Source organism: Pleurodeles waltl, chromosome 3_1 (genome assembly GCF_031143425.1).
Source record: "Pleurodeles waltl isolate 20211129_DDA chromosome 3_1, aPleWal1.hap1.20221129, whole genome shotgun sequence".
Taxonomy (NCBI): Eukaryota; Metazoa; Chordata; class Amphibia; order Caudata; family Salamandridae; genus Pleurodeles; species Pleurodeles waltl.
The window spans coordinates 299,656,838-299,672,705 of record NC_090440.1 but is presented as its reverse complement, the minus strand read 5'-3'; positions in this window follow the sequence as shown (position 1 = coordinate 299,672,705).

Genomic DNA, 15,868 nt, shown 5'->3' with positions numbered 1-15,868 from the left:
TACATATAAGTCACCCCTAAGGTGTGCCCTATGTGCCCCTAGGGCTGGGTGCCATGTAACTATAAGCAGGGACTTTATAAAAATAGATTTCTAAGCCCTGGTGAGGTAAAAACAGCCAAATTCGTTTTTCCCTCATTGAAGTAAATGGCCTTCATAGGCTAGAATGGGCAGACTTTATTTTTAATTTTAAAGTCTCCTTAAATGTTACATACCAAGAATTTGGTATCAAATTAATTGTTGTAATAAATCCCACAACTTCCAGTTGTTGGATTTAATATAACTTGTTCAGGTAAAAAGTTTAGACTTTACCTAAAAAGTTGCCAATTTCAGCTCTGCATTGTTTTTGCTGCTGTGCTCTGATTGGCCAGCCTGCAGCAGCTTCTGCCAGGCTGCCTTGATGAGGTGTGAAGTGGCCAGGCTTCACACAAAGGAATGTGCTTGGGGGAGAGAATCTCCCCTCAGCAGATGGTGAGGCAGGAAGGGGGAGGGCTGCCAAACTGGTCTTCAAAGGCAGAGAAGGACATTTGGAGCACCCAGCAACACCCCCACATCCTGCAACCCCAGACAATTAGGTGCCCCCTTGATTAGATTAGGAGAGGGCAGGAGAGGGGTGTGTTTATGATTTTTAGCCACACCAGTGGGTGGGCTCAGCCAGATGTAACCTCCAAAAATCAGATTCAGCCATGTTGGATTTTTAGAGACTGTTGCCTTTTGGGATGGATTTTTGCCACACTTCCCAGGAAGTGGTCATCACAGGGGGACGACCCTGTACCTGATTGGAGAACCAGGGCCCCCCTGCTTTTCACCCAGGAGCATGAATAAAACTGGCAGACCTGCCCCCACACCTCAGATCCCCTCCAGAATTCAACAAGAAAGGAACTAAAGAAGAAGAAGGACTGCCCTGCTGGACCCCTGGCCTGCACCTGGACCCTGCACTCAGAAGGACTGCACCAGCTGCACACTTGGGCTTCACCACAAGAAGGACTTTGCCTGGCTTCAACTGGTTCAAGGAGGGACTCCCTGTTTGCTACAGGTGAAAAATTGCTAAACCAGAGTCCCCTGCACCAACTCCTGAAGAAAGCGACCAGCTGACCACTGTCCAGTGGCCAAAAAGGAGTTTGCGCCAGGTGCTTTCTGGGAGTTGAAGTCCGCACCCCCCAAGGACCATCACAGAACTTCTGGACCCTTGGGGTGAGCTGTGGACCCCAAAAGAACCTTAAAAGAACATCTGGGTGAAGCCCCAGAAGTTTGGAAAAGATTTGAGAATTTTTGGAAAAAAGCTCCAGAGAGGGACCGACCCGCCGCGGAAATTCTAGCCGGCTTGCCTCAACCGCGACCCGGCCTGACTTCGTGGTTCGTCCCGGTAAAGAAAAACATCCAAAAAAGAGACTAAGTCCGAACGTAAAAAGTTGACCGGGACCTCCCAGCCATCGTATCCGAGAAGGGCTCCATGGACGTCGGATCAAGATCCAGGTTTACCCCGGTCGAAGGATTTTCATCTCGAAAAAACGACTAAGTCCGAAGGTAAAAGTCTCCACCGAGGAAACCCACATCGCGTATCCGGACAAGGGCTCCAGGAGGTCGGATTCAACTGGCAGGTTCGTCCCGGTGAAGAAAAACTTCAAAATAAAGACTAAGGCCCTCATTCTGACCCTGGCGGTCGGTGATAAAGCGGCGGCCAAGCCGCCAACAGGCCGGCGGTCTAAAATATGCAATTCTGACCCAGGCGGGAACCGCCAACACAGCCCGCCAACTTAACACTCCGACCGCCACAGCGGTACAAACAAACAGCGCGGCGGTTCCCGCCAACAGCCCGGCGGCAGACAATGTACCGCCCACCCTATTACGACCCACCAATCTGCCACCTTTTCCGGGGCGGGAGCACCGCCGATAAGAACACGGCGGAAACAGACTACGAACGGGAAAACGCTCACCTCTACGCACTCCACGCGAGATTCCGGCAGTATGGAGCCAGAGTTGCAGGTCATCCCCGCACTCCTATTCCTGCTCATATACCAGGAGCACGCCCGGCGGCGCGGAAGACATCGGTGAGTACTGCACCTACGACACAGGGGAGGGAAAAGATTACCGGCACACACCCACCCACCCACACCCACTACAACACACACATCAATGCATTCCCACAGATCACTGTCACAACCCACAAACCACCCCCCTCCGAAATAATGCAAAGACCAAAAGAAGAGATCATAAACGGGCAGATATATTGAAATATGGACACCAGTAATCCCAATAAATAAATAAACTATGTACAAAATATATACAGCTACTAAATGTAGTCCAACCACTGTCCGTGGATCACAGGGGTCCTGTGCAAAGGGGCAAGGCCCAGTCCCACGACAAGAACTCCACGGAGAGAACACTGCAGGGGCATCAGAAAGAAAATAGGACAGGCACCTCAGGGGGAAGGGAAGGGGGGCCACCTCAGCCACTTGAGTACACGACGCCAGATCCACGAGGGGACTCCATGACCACTGGCCCATCCTGGGGAGAGCAAAGCCACAGTCCAAACAGTCCATACAGTGGGTGGCCTGCCCACTGGGCCATCCTGGGGAGAGCAAAGCCACAGTCCAAACAGTCCATACAGTGGGTGGCCTGCCCACTGGGCCATCCTGGGGAGAGCAAAGCCACAGTCCAAACAGTCCATACAGTGGGTGGCCTGCCCACTGGGCCATCCTGGGGAGAGCAAAGCCACAGTCCAAACAGTCCATACAGTGGGTGGCCTGCCCACTGGGCCATCCTGGGGAGAGCAAAGCCACAGTCCATACAGTCCATACAGTGGGTGGCCTGCCCACTGGGCCATCCTGGGGAGAGCAAAGCCACAGTCCATACAGTCCATACAGTGGGTGGCCTGCCCACTGGGCCATCCTGGGGAGAGCAAAGCCACAGTCCATACAGTCCATAACAGACCCCACTGCCACTGGAGGAGGCAAGTTGGCCAGAGGACATCCTGCAGCCCTGCCCGAGATACATCCTGCCCTGCCACGTCTGCCAAAGGGCCAGCGGTTCTTGCCCTGAAGGGCCCAGTTCAGCGGTTCTTGAGACGGCGGGGCCCAGTTCAGCGCTCCTTGCCTTGAAGGGCCCAGTTCAGCGCTCCTTGCCTTGTAGGGCCCAGTTCAGCGGTCCTTGCCCTGAAGGGCCCAGTTCAGCGGTTCTTGAGACGGCGGGGCCCACTTCAGCGCTCCTTGCCTTGAAGGGCCCAGTTCAGCGGTTCTTGCCCTGAAGGGCCCAGTTCAGCGGTTCTTGAGACGGCGGGGCCCAGTTCAGCGGTTCTTGAGACGGCGGGGCCCAGTTCAGCGCTCCTTGCCTTGAAGGGCCCAGTTCAGCGGTTCTTGCCCTGAAGGGCCCAGTTCAGCGGTTCTTGAGACGGCGGGGCCCAGTTCAGCGGTTCTTGCCCTGAAGGGCCCAGTTCAGCGGTTCTTGCCCTGAAGGGCCCAGTTCAGCGGTTCTTGAGACGGCGGGGCCCAGTTCAGCGGTTCTTGCCCTGAAGGGCCCAGTTCAGCGGTTCTTGAGACGGCGGGGCCCAGTTCAGCGCTCCTTGCCTTGAAGGGCCCAGTTCAGCGCTCCTTGCCTTGTAGGGCCCAGTTCAGCGGTCCTTGCCCTGAAGGGCCCAGTTCAGCGGTTCTTGAGACGGCGGGGCCCAGTTCAGCGCTCCCTGCCTTGAAGGGCCCAGTTCAGCGGTTCTTGAGACGGCGGGGCCCAGTTCAGCAGTTCTTGAGACAGCGGGGCCCACTTCAGCGCTCCTTGCCTTGAAGGGCCCAGTTCAGCGGTTCTTGCCCTGAAGGGCCCAGTTCAGCGGTTCTTGAGACGGCGGGGCCCAGTTCAGCGGTTCTTGCCCTGAAGGGCCCAGTTCAGCGGTTCTTGCCCTGAAGGGCCCAGTTCAGCGGTTCTTGAGACGGCGGGGCCCAGTTCAGCGGTTCTTGCCCTGAAGGGCCCAGTTCAGCGGTTCTTGCCCTGAAGGGCCCAGTTCAGCGGTTCTTGAGACGGCGGGGCCCAGTTCAGCGCTCCTTGCCTTGAAGGGCCCAGTTCAGCGCTCCTTGCCTTGTAGGGCCCAGTTCAGCGGTCCTTGCCCTGAAGGGCCCAGTTCAGCGGTTCTTGAGACGGCGGGGCCCAGTTCAGCGCTCCTTGCCTTGAAGGGCCCAGTTCAGCGGTTCTTGAGACGGCGGGGCCCAGCGGAGCGGTGCGTGAGACGGCGGGGCCCAGCGGAGCGGTGCTTGAGACGGCGGGGCCCAGTTCAGCGCTCCTTGCCTTGAAGGGCCCAGTTCAGCGGTTCTTGCCCTGAAGGGCCCAGTTCAGCGGTTCTTGAGACGGCGGGGCCCAGTTCAGCGGTTCTTGAGACGGCGGGGCCCAGTTCAGCGGTTCTTGCCCTGAAGGGCCCAGTTCAGCGGTTCTTGAGACGGCGGGGCCCAGTTCAGCGGTTCTTGAGACGGCGGACGGTCTATGGCCAACTGCTAATTGCCTGGTGGTGCCCTCCTGGGCAGCGGGGATGGTGCTCCTTCACTGCCCACCTGGGCTGTGGGTGGTGGGGCCCTCCTGGCCAGCTGGGCTGGGTCCTCCCTGGGCAGCGGCTATGGGGGTGGTGGGCTCTCCCGGGGCAGCTGTGCCGGTTCCTCCCGGGGCAGCGGCTATGGGGGTTGTGGGCTCCTCCTGGGCAGCAGGCCTGCTGCCTGACCTCTCCGACTTGCTGCCCTTGCCCTCCTTAGTCGTGGGCCTGTGGCCCTTTCCTCCCTTTGGAGCTGTGGCTGGTGACTGTCTCTGGGTGGTGTCCGGGGGGGATGTAGAAGGCGGGCTCCTGCGGCAACCCTTCCGCCTTCTGCTCCTCTTCCCAGGGGGTGGGCTGGCTGTCCCCTTGCTGCTGGGCGAAGATCCAGACATGCGGGCTGGCGGGCTCCAATACCCCTGCACCCTTGTCAAGGGGGCTGCAGGGCTGGTGGTGGCTGAGGTGCTCTTCTTACCCCGACGAGAAGGAGGGGGGGGCTCAGGGTCAGGAAAGAAGTTAGTAGTGGCGAGGAAGAGCTTCTTGGGACAATGGAGAGTGGTAGGTACAGTGGGAATGGGAGTGGAGGGAGAGGATGTGGTTGTAGGTGAGTCACGTTTGCTGTCTTTGGGTGCAGGTGCAGGAGGGATAGGCTGTCGTGAGGTGGATGGCTGTTGGGTGGGTGGGTGGCTGCGTTTGTGTGGTGTGGAAGAGGGGGTGACAGACACAGTGGGAGAGGACACAGGGGACGTGTAAATGGCAGTGGGGGTGGTGACTGCACGTGTGCGGACTGGAGTGGAGGGTGTGCTGGTGATGGAAACACTGGCTGATGGTGAGGTGAATGGAGGTGTGAGTGTAGACGTCACAGGGAGGGAGGAGGGAGACGAGGAGGTGGGGGTCACAGAGGTGGTAGTGACTGTTGGCATGTCTGCATCGGAATGTTGCGTGTGTGAATGTCTGCGTGATCTGTGGTGCTTATGTTTGGATGAGCTTCTCTTGGGTGTTGAGGTGTGTGCAGGCTGGTCTGATGGTGTGGGTGGGACAGGCAGAGGAACAGGAGACTGGGAGGAGGGAGTTAGTAGAGGCAGGCAGGAGACAGGGACAATGGCTGCCGTCAGTGCTGAGGCCAGAGCCTGGAACGATCGCTGATGGGCAGCCTGACCCGAATGAATGCCCTCCAGGTACGCATTGCTGCGATGAACCTCCCTCTCCACCCCCTGGATGGCATTCAAAAGGGTAGTCTGCCCAACAATGAGCGTTCGGAGGAGGTCAATGACCTCCTCACTGAGGGCAGCGGGGGTAACAGGGGCAGGGCCTGAGGTGCCTGGGGCGAAGGAGATGCCCGGCTTCCTGGCAGAGCGGGCACGGGGCGAACGCTCAGGGGCTGCTGGGAGGGCGGAGATGGTGCGCTGGGTGGCGGCTGTACATGTAATGGTGGGGGGCACGGATGGTGCCACCCCCGCAAGGGAGCCCCCTTCCGAGGACGTGTCCGTGTCGCTGCAGGGTCCAGTCGTCCCCGTCGTGGAGCTCCCCTCGCCCTCCGTCTCACTGGTCCAGTCTGACTCTGTGGCATGGCCCTCCTGGGCCATGTGAGATGCAGCTCCCTCCTGCCCCGATGCCACTTCTCCTCCGCCTGATGATGCTGATGCACACAAGCACAGAAAGACAAACAAAAAGGGGGGGGGAGAGAGAAATAAAGGGATATTGAGTACATGGATCTCCGGTACAGTTAGCGGACATGACAGACACAGATGCCCCCTGCACTAAGTTGCGCACTTGGGGTCCGCTACGCATTCCGTGGAACATGCCCTACATGCCTAGAGTTGACAACTGCACCCATGGATGACACGGCCCAGGGATGGCTGTACTGACAAACTACTGAGGGTGGTGGCTGGGGACACAGGGGCTTACGGGGGTGCCCAGCCTACAGATATCGCCCTGGCCTAGGGGGACCCCCAGCCCTCCTCCCCCACCCAGACACCTCCACTGCGCGACAACAGAGTAGATAATGCTTGTACTCACCCCCTTGTGTCTGCTGTGCTGCCCTCACGCGCCCATCCAATTCAGGGTAGGCCACCGCCAGGATCCGGAACATCAGGGGGCTCAGTTGACGGCAGGCACCCCGCCTACGTTGGGAGGCCATCCCCAGCAGAGACTGGGCGGTCTTCTTGGTCCCGCGCGGATGTCCTCCCACCTCTTGCGGCAGTGGGTGCCCCGTCGATGGTGGACCCCCAGGGTCCGGACTTCCTTGGCGATGGCACGCCAAATCCCGATCTTCTCATGGGCGCGGACCTATGTGACACGTACAGGGAGGGAGAAATACCACGTTCAAGTTTCTCAGCATTTTCCTTTCCAGTGGCCCAACGCCCCCCATCCCCGCCAGGCCCCCCGCCATGCCCCCCGCCAGGCCCAACATGCCCCCCATCCCCGCCATGCCCCCCGCCAGGCCCAACATGCCCCCCATCCCCGCCAGGCCCCCCGCCATGCCCCCCGCCAGGCCCAACATGCCCCCCATCCCCACCAGGCCCCCCGCCATGCCCCCCGCCAGGCCCAACATGCCCCCCATCCCCGCCAGGCCCCCCGCCATGCCCCCCGCCAGGCCCAACATGCCCCCCATCCCCGCCAGGCCCCCCGCCATGCCCCCCGCCAGGCCCAACATGCCCCCCATCCCCGCCAGGCCCCCCGCCAGGCCCCCAAGCCAGCCAGTGGCCCCAAATCCATATTGAATTAAACTCACTTGTTGGTCTGGAGGACCGTAGAGTAGGGCATACTGGGGGAGGACCCCATCCACAAGTTTCTCCAACTCCTCTCCAGTGAAGGCAGGGGCCCTTTCCCCAGCCGCAGCAGCCATTGTCCCTTCCAGACCGAGGTCACAGCAACACTTGCAGTATAGGTCCTCTCCTGTGAAAGTTGAAGTCGCAAGTGGATAAGTAGATAGAAAATGGCGGTGACGTCCGCGGCGGTGCGTACCGCGGCGGTGCGTCCCGCCACCGCCGGCGCCCTTCGCCATTGGCTCCTGAAACCCATAGGCTTCAATGTTAACCAATGCGGCTTTGCGCCGCGGTCTTCGCCCCCCGCCCGCCGCGGTGTGCCACGCCAATGGAATACCGCGTTTGAATGACCGCCGCGTGGATTCGTGGGTCGTAATGGGATGGGCGTATTTCTGTAGGCGTGACGGTGGAGGTTTGGTCACCTCCACCTTTCCGCCGACCGCTGGTCTGGCGGTCTGTTGTGGCGGTCGGATTTTCGGAGGTTTGCCTTCTGCGGGTCAGAATGACCGTGGCGGGTTTCCGCGACCGCGGCGGGATTATGGAGGATTTCTGACCGTCGGTAGGCGCCTTTTACCGCCGAGGTCAGAATGACCCCCTAAGTCAGAAGGTAACTTTTTAGCCGAGCGGGGCTCCATCGCGGTCGGCCTGAAAGTTTGACTTTGCCCCGGTCGAGGTGCAACCAGATGACCCGATTGGCGCTTTTTGTTTCTAAGCGCTAGAAAAGTAATAATTCTTTAAAAATTCATATCTCCGGTTCCCCTGAACCGATTTTAATCGTTTTTGTGTCATTTTAAAGATAAAAATATAAACTATTTTTATAAATTGGTTTTGGATTTTTAAACTGTTTCCTGTGTTTTATTTAATTACTGTTTTGTGATATTTGAATGCTTTACACTTTGTCTCCTAAGTTAAGCCTTGACGCTCGTTGCCAAGCTACCAAGGGTTGAGCTGGGATTAATTTACTGAGACCTAACTGTACCTATGTGGAGGTTAGTGGCTTGTTGCTAGGTGTAGGTACCTACCTGCCCTACCAATAACCCATTTTCCAACATAATTGGAAGCAGCGACGGGATCCTGTACTTGTGTTCAATATCACGTTACAGTTTTAGATAAAACAAATTAAAAATCCTTTAAATTGTCCTAGTGCAAAAATTGTTTTTAATTTTTAATTTTTTTTTTTTTTAATTAATTTGGATTAATTTCAATTATTGAATTTTTGTAATTTTTCTAAATTCTTGTTACCAATTATTGCAAAAGGTTTTTGTTGACACAAAACAAGGGAACCATGGAGCTTGATCTGGCTAGCCTACCCACACTGACAGTAGTCCAGCTTAGGGGGTTGTTGTATTGAGAGAGGGTTGCCTGCAACCACTGATCTCAGGAAGCAAATCCTGATTAAATCCCTGACAGCATGGACTGAGGCCCAAGAGGTAGAGACAGAGGAAGCTCCAGAGGAGGAAGAAAAAGGGGAAGATGCTAACTCTAACCACTCAGGGGAGGGAAGGCATCCGAGCCTAAGTGAGGAAGAGGAGGAACGGTCCTCAGTAAATACAGTCACTAGGGGCAGACCCAAAGCTAGTGGTGGGAAGGGGGTCCTTTCAGGAGGAGAGAACCCATCCATCAGAGAAAGAGAGCTGGAGACCCAGCTAGCATACATAGCTTTGGAAGCAGAGAAGCTGGCCCTAGAAAAGAAAAAGTGGGCATACAAAGAGAAAAGAGATGGAGGCAGCGATAAAGAAGCTGAGGTGTCCATGGGTGGGGGAGTTTGCCCCAGATTACCCAAGGGGGTAGTTCCTGCTTATGTAGAGGGGGATGACATAGATAAGTGGCTGTGGGCCTTTGAGAGGGCACTCCAAATGAGAAGGGTTAGGCCTCAATACTGGGGTTCCCTTTTGTGGGATTTGGTCCCCAACTCAGGGAGGGATAGGCTTCTGACCTTAAGGGGGGAGGAGGCAGATTCATACCCTAGTATGAAGAGGTGCTTAGCCAAGAAGTTTGGTCTGACCCCAGAGCAATATAGAATTAAGTTCAGGGACACCCAGAAGGTCAGTACCCAGTCTTGGGTTGACTTTGTGGACATTTCACTAAAGGCACTAGAGGGCTGGATTATTGGTAACAAAGTAGATACTTATGAGGGGTTATACAATCTGATCATGAGAGAGCACATCTTGACCAATTGTACCCAAGAAAGGTTACGCCAGCATCTAGTGGACTCTAAGCAGACCAACCCTAGAGAGCTAGGGGAGGCAGCTGATGAGTGGTTGAGAACCAGGGTGGTTGTCAAGTACCAGGGGGGAGACTCCAAGAAGGGGGGGACAGGTCCCCAAAAACCTAAGGAGGGAGGTGGTAAGCCCACCACAGAGACTCCCTCTGTACCCCAGAACCCTAAGAAGGAGGAGAGTAAATCCCACTCCCACTCCCACTCTGACAAGCAGGGTTAAAAAAAACTCTTGGACAGTAGGGCTTGCTTTGACTGTCAGCAGACAGGTCACTTCAGAGGAGATGCAGCCTGTCCAAGGAAGGTGGTTAGCACTGGGCTGTCCAGTGTAGCCATAGAGGAGGATTCCTCAGATGATGAAGTCCTCCTAGCATTGTGCTGGGAGACAGGACCAGATGGTAAGCTGGTGATCCCTGAGGGTGGGAGTAGGCACTTCCACCACATTCAAGTGAATGGGATCCCTACCACTGGTCTGAGAGACACCTGTGCCAGTCACACTATAGTGAGTGACCGGTTAGTGACCCCAGACATGTATGTCCTAGGAAAGACAAAGAAAGTCAGGATAGCCACAGGGGAGGTCACCTCCAAACCTGTAGCCATAGTGCCCCTAGAGAGGGAGGGTATCCTTGACTGGATTAGGGTGGTAGTCAGTGCTGACCTCCCCCTAGATTGTATCCTGGGCAATGACCTCCCAGAGGTGAGTCTGGTCACAGATGGGGTGGTCGCCCAGGGCGCCCCCCCAACCCAAAGTCCTGGGGAGTCAGTCCCTACAGTTAGGAGACAGGGGTCCCCAAGAAAAGGAAAGAAGAAAAGGAAGGGTAGGCTACTCTTAAAGAGAGTTCCATGGAGCCAAAGGCCTTCTGCCCCAGTTGGGGGGGAGCCCAGAGTTGGCACTGGTGAGGCCTCCACTGACCCCAAGGAAGTCCTGAGTAGTCAGGCAGCTGTCCAGATGCAGGGTGTTGCCCCTGCACTGACAGAAGGGAGAGTGGAAGGAAAGTGTCTGCCACAGGAAGTGGTAGCCCCCCACTCTAGACAGCAAGAGGGGTGCCAGGACCTCACAATTGCCCCTAAAGCAGCTCAGCCACCTGTCAGTGGAGAGCTTAGGGTGTGGTTCTGGGTACTGACAGCTGTCAGTAGCCTCTGCTGGGTGCTAGCCTTCCTGGCAGCACTGTACTTGGCCTGGGAGGCAGACCCCAGGGCCAATAGCAAAGTAGGCCCCCTGACCCTATTGGTCATGGTGGGGTTGCTCAAGTGTTGGGTGACCTCTTTGGGTAAGCTAGGTGTTGCCCTAGCAAAGTTAGGAGTAGGGGAGGTGGGCACCTCACTACCCAAGTTGGCAGAGAAAAAGGAGGAAGACCCCCCTAGAGGAAAGTTTCAGTTTGTGTTGGGTCCTTTTACTGTTGGGATGGCTTCACTACCCATAGGGAGTGACCCTGACACGAGGATATAAGGCAGAGTAGGCCCTGCAAAGGGACAGCCAGTTTTCTTCACTGTCTTCCTCGCCTAACAAGCCAGGAAGACTCTCCCAGGGTTGGGCTGAGTCTCCTGGGCGTGTGGGCTGGGGGGGGGGTTGTGTGAGAAAACAGGGCTGATTGCAGAGGCCCCATAACTTTTTGCCCCTATTTTCCACTTTTTGCTGGTGTTTTCCTGACTTTAAAGGTGCCCTGGGTACTGCTAACCAGTCCCAGGGCCTGTGCTCTGTGTAAAATGGATATGCAAATTAGGCTAATTATAAGTGGCTAAGTTAACCTACCTATAAGTCCCTAGTATATGGTAGGGCATGTAGGTTTAGGGACCACAGCATAGGTGGTGCACACCTAGGTGCATTGCTGAGGTGCCCAGTGTCATTTTAAAAGCAAGCCTGCCTTGCTGGCTGCTTTTAAATTAAAGTTATATGCAAATTCGACTTTGGAATTAAAGGTACTTCCAAAGTCTTAAACTACCTTATTTTTACATATAAGTCACCCCTAAGGTGTGCCCTATGTGCCCCTAGGGCTGGGTGCCATGTAACTATAAGCAGGGACTTTATAAAAATAGATTTATAAGCCCTGGTGAGGTAAAAACAACCAAATTCGTTTTTCCCTCATTGAAGTAAATGGCCTTCATAGGCTAGAATGGGCAGACTTTATTTTAAATTTTAAAGTCTCCTTAAATGTTACATACCAAGAATTTGGTATCAAATTAATTGTTGTAATAAATCCCACAACTTCCAGTTGTTGGATTTAATATAACTTGTTCAGGTAAAAAGTTTAGACTTTACCTAAAAAGTTGCCAATTTCAGCTCTGCATTGTTTTTGCTGCTGTGCTCTGATTGGCCAGCCTGCAGCAGCTTCTGCCAGGCTGCCTTGATGAGGTGTGAAGTGGCCAGGCTTCACACAAAGGAATGTGCTTGGGGGAGAGAATCTCCCCTCAGCAGATGGTGAGGCAGGAAGGGGGAGGGCTGCCAAACTGGTCTTCAAAGGCAGAGAAGGACATTTGGAGCACCCAGCAACACCCCCACATCCTGCAACCCCAGACAATTAGGTGCCCCCTTGATTAGATTAGGAGAGGGCAGGAGAGGGGTGTGTTTATGATTTTTAGCCACACCAGTGGGTGGGCTCAGCCAGATGTAACCTCCAAAAATCAGATTCAGCCATGTTGGATTTTTAGAGACTGTTGCCTTTTGGGATGGATTTTTGCCACACTTCCCAGGAAGTGGTCATCACAGGGGGACGACCCTGTACCTGATTGGAGAACCAGGGCCCCCCTGCTTTTCACCCAGGAGCAAGAATAAAACTGGCAGACCTGCCCCCACACCTCAGATCCCCTCCAGAATTCAACAAGAAAGGAACTAAAGAAGAAGAAGGACTGCCCTGCTGGACCCCTGGCCTGCACCTGGACCCTGCACTCAGAAGGACTGCACCAGCTGCACACTTGGGCTTCACCACAAGAAGGACTTTGCCTGGCTTCAACTGGTTCAAGGAGGGACTCCCTGTTTGCTACAGGTGAAAAATTGCTAAACCAGAGTCCCCTGCACCAACTCCTGAAGAAAGCGACCAGCTGACCACTGTCCAGTGGCCAAAAAGGAGTTTGCGCCAGGTGCATTCTGGGAGTTGAAGTCCGCACCCCCCAAGGACCATCACAGAACTTCTGGACCCTTGGGGTGAGCTGTGGACCCCAAAAGAACCTTAAAAGAACATCTGGGTGAAGCCCCAGAAGTTTGGAAAAGATTTGAGAATTTTTGGAAAAAAGCTCCAGAGAGGGACCGACCCGCCGCGGAAATTCTAGCCGGCTTGCCTCAACCGCGACCCGGCCTGACTTCGTGGTTCGTCCCGGTAAAGAAAAACATCCAAAAAAGAGACTAAGTCCGAACGTAAAAAGTTGACCGGGACCTCCCAGCCATCGTATCCGAGAAGGGCTCCATGGACGTCGGATCAAGATCCAGGTTTACCCCGGTCGAAGGATTTTCATCTCGAAAAAACGACTAAGTCCGAAGGTAAAAGTCTCCACCGAGGAAACCCACATCGCGTATCCGGACAAGGGCTCCAGGAGGTCGGATTCAACTGGCAGGTTCGTCCCGGTGAAGAAAAACTTCAAAATAAAGACTAAGTCAGAAGGTAACTTTTTAACCGAGGCCTCCCGCGACCTGTAGCCGAGCAGGGCTCCATCGCGGTCGGCCTGAAAGTTTGACTTTGCCCCGGTCGAGGTGCAACCAGATGACCCGATTGGCGCTTTTTGTTTCTAAGCGCTAGAAAAGTAATAATTCTTTAAAAATTCATATCTCCGGTTCCCCTGAATCGATTTTAATCGTTTTTGTGTCATTTTAAAGATAAAAATATAAACTATTTTTATAAATTGGTTTTGGATTTTTAAACTGTTTCCTGTGTTTTATTTAATTACTGTTTTGTGATATTTGAATGCTTTACACTTTGTCTCCTAAGTTAAGCCTTGACGCTCGTTGCCAAGCTACCAAGGGTTGAGCTGGGATTAATTTACTGAGACCTAACTGTACCTATGTGGAGGTTAGTGGCTTGTTGCTAGGTGTAGGTACCTACCTGCCCTACCAATAACCCATTTTCCAACAGTTCCAGTTCTCTTCCTCATTTGCCAATCTCCACATGGGGTGGATACACAAAAACATTTGTTTGGTCTAACTGTCCACCAAAACATATTGGACATGTTGTGTTTTGGGGGAGGTACATAGGCACTTACTCATGATATGGTCTGGTGGCACTGAGTCCCTTTCTGAATGTGTTTCCTTCTTAAACAATAATCCCTTCAATATTTTGTTTACTCATTTTTCAAATAAGAAACACATAACATTAACACATAACATTTGTAGATCTTTGACTATACTGTAAGGGTAGTAAGATTTTGTCCTCCATGTTTAGAAAACCCATTGTATGGAACTCTATTCTTCATGCTTGCAGTTCACACCCCAAATCACAAACACACTCCATTCTCTTTGGAGAAATGGTCAGAGTAAGACATAACTGCAGTGACAAATCTGTTTTCAACACTGAATTGAAACATTTGCAAAACACATTCCTATTCACAGGCTACTTGGCCACATTAGTTGCTGAGGCCAAACATAGGATCAACAATATGAAATGTCACTCTTAAGAACAAACCTAAATAGCCGGATGAGACACTGAGGCTAGCACTTGCTACACCTTACCACAATCAGAACCATGTGTTTTTTAAGATGCTTTACCAACACTGACCTGCACTTAATCTTGATGCGTCCTTGAAGGACTTTGTTAGAAATACACGCTGTACCACACACAGGAGGGGGGAAAACTATACACACTTTTCTCTGTCCAAGTTTCTTAAAACCAGAGGAAGCCCAGCTATTGACTGGATGTCTTAGACCACTGCCCCTAGGTTTTCTTCAAATGTGGGCACTGCAGTAGTTATCCTTATGCATTGGATAAACTGAAACAACTTCAATATAACACTTCAGTGAAACAAATTGCTTTCTGTAACTGCAATTTCAAGTTTGTGATTTACTGTATCATGTATACGTCAACAGATCTATATAGGGAGTTAAATAAGACCATTAAGAGAAAGAATCCAGAAACATATTTGTGCCAGTAGAAACTGTAATGAAAACGATCCCCTTGCATGCATTTCAACAGACAACATAAAACCTGTGAATTGGTGAAATTGAAATTTCAATCCATGTGAATGGCCATGGAAAACCCAAGAGGAGGTGACAGAATACGGGCACTTTGCACGCTGGAAACCAATTGGATCATGATACTGAGAGATGTGGACCAGGGACTCGTTGTAGATCATGAACTACATGTGTTTCTGGACAGTCCTTAAAATGGAAGATACTTTTCTGTTTCCGCTTTTTTATTACAATGAATAATACCACTGTGCCATTTAACGTATTTCTATGTGATGATAACGTTTATAACTGGATTGTCTTTTCTTCCTAATGGCTTCTTTTGTTCACTTATTATACCCACGACTTTGGTGTACACATGACTATGGTGTTTTAGTCTCATTGCTTAGTGTGGCCCATCCCACCAGGACTGTTCCTTGACCTTTTTACACACCGTACCGGTCACACTTGGGATGAGCTGCTCACATCTATACTATGATAAGTCTTATAAGTCCTTGCATGGTACTGACTTGTGAGTACGCTGGGTACATTTTACAACTTACAGGTTTTTTGTTTCCTTTTTGGTGGCATTTTGTTCACAAGGTCTGTACTGTGGACTTTGCAGTAATGTCTTTTCCTTCCTTTCGGGTTTTGACTTCTTTCTTTTTCAAACTTCTAACGTATGAGGGGCGCCTTTTCCAAACTGAACTTCAGGGTCCCTCTGACTTCGAGTTGCTCATGACATGTACCAAATACATTTTGTGATTTCTCACTTTTTTGTTACTTCAGACTCGCAAATACTATTGCTTAGCGAACAACAAGCTGAAGATGACGCTTGCCATTCCTAAATTCTCTCTTGTGTTTTTTGCTGATTGGTCCATTTTCGATCACTACAACATAGACGTTTAAGCCAGAGGAGTTATGTGGGTGTCAGCAGGTCTGGTGAGTGTGCTGCACCTGTCTGTGATTGTAGTCGTGGTGAGTGCAGGTGTGATGCCCGGGGTGCATGTCTAGACGTCAGATATTGAGGTGACTGCAAGAATGGGGGCAGCAGCAGTGACTGAGGGTGCAGTGCATGTGGGTGTGCATTGTGAGGTGACAGACAGGGAAGCTGGGGAGGTTGACACAGTGGGGGAGGTGGATGTTCTAGTGTGTACTTTGGTATGTTGGGTGTGTGCCTGCATGTGGTGGGAAGTGTGCTGCTTGTGTTTCTCTGTGTGCTTCTTGTGTGTTAATCTGTGTGCATGGTGGTCTGTATGTGTGCTTGGGATGGGTGAAGGGAGTGGGATGGT